Genomic DNA, 1,219 nt, shown 5'->3' with positions numbered 1-1,219 from the left:
CTCCATTGGGGTCGATGGGGCCGGCCCCCCGCTGGGGTGAATGGGCCATAGCTCCATTGGGGTCGATGGGGCCAGCCCCTCGCTGGGGTGAATGGGCCATAGCTCCATTGGGGTCAATGGGGCCGGCTGCTGCTGAGTGCTGGGCGGGCAGCAGAGTTTCAGGTTCCTCTGTCCCCACTCCCAGGGAGCTGGATTTCACCCCACCTGAGCCGGGCCTCTGGCTTCCTACCCGGCGGGTGCGTAATCATTATCCCCCCGCCAGCAGTGCCTGGGGCTCCCTGGCGGAGATCAGGGCCCCCCACTTCGCTTGATGTTCCACACACCCATAGAGCTCACGACTTAGCCACACAAAGGGTGTGTGTGGGCGTGGGGGAAACTGAGGCACAGAGCGAGGCAGGAACAGAGTCCAGCTCTCCTGCGTTGCAGCCCAGAGCCGGCTCCACCCTGGCCCGCTAACCGACAGCGTCTGAATCGTGGGGGAATCGCAGGTAGTGGGACCTCAGCAGTGCCCAGAGGCCGTTCTGGCCCTTGGCACCGGGGGGCAAAGTCCTGCCCCTCGCTGCAGAGAGTTGCTTGCAAGCCCTGGGATGGATTCTCAGGGGGCAGGTCCCCCCCTTGGATATGGGGCAACATCCCAGAAGTCTTTGCTCCTCTCCTCAGCTCTCGCCCATTCTAGCGTCCGTCTGCCCCCGGCCTGCTTCCTGCCTCAAGGGACAAGACGTACAAAGAACGAGGATCCTTGTGGCACCGCAGAGACTGACCATTGTATTTGGGCCTCAGCCCTCGTGGGCTGAACCCACTTCAGCGGCTGCACGAGTGGAGCATACAGGAGGAAGAGACACACCTCTACCCCGCTATAACGCGGCCCGATAGAACACGAATTCGGATAGAACGCGATAAAGCAGCGCTCCGGGGGGGCTGCACACTCCGGCGGATCAAAGCAAGTTCGATAGAACGCGGTTTCACCTATAACGCGGTAAGATTTTTTGGCTTCCGAGCAGGACCGCCCAGAGGATTCAGGGGGCCTGGGGCCCCCCGCCGCCGAATTGCCACCAAAGACCTGGAGCGGAAGAACCTCCGGGGGCCCGGGCCCCATGAGAGTTTTCCGGGGCCCCCGAAGCGAGTGAAGGACCCCGCTCCAGGGGCCCCGAAAAACTCTCGTGGGGGCCCCAGCGGGGCCCGGGGCAAATTGCCCCACTTGCCCCCCCCCCCGGGCGGC

The sequence above is a fragment of the Terrapene carolina genome, unplaced genomic scaffold (genome assembly GCF_002925995.2).
Source record: "Terrapene carolina triunguis isolate 2854851 unplaced genomic scaffold, T_m_triunguis-2.0 Scaffold517, whole genome shotgun sequence".
Lineage (NCBI taxonomy): Eukaryota > Metazoa > Chordata > Testudines > Emydidae > Terrapene > Terrapene triunguis.
The sequence above is the reverse complement of the archived record's forward strand: the minus strand, read 5'-3'. Positions refer to the sequence as shown.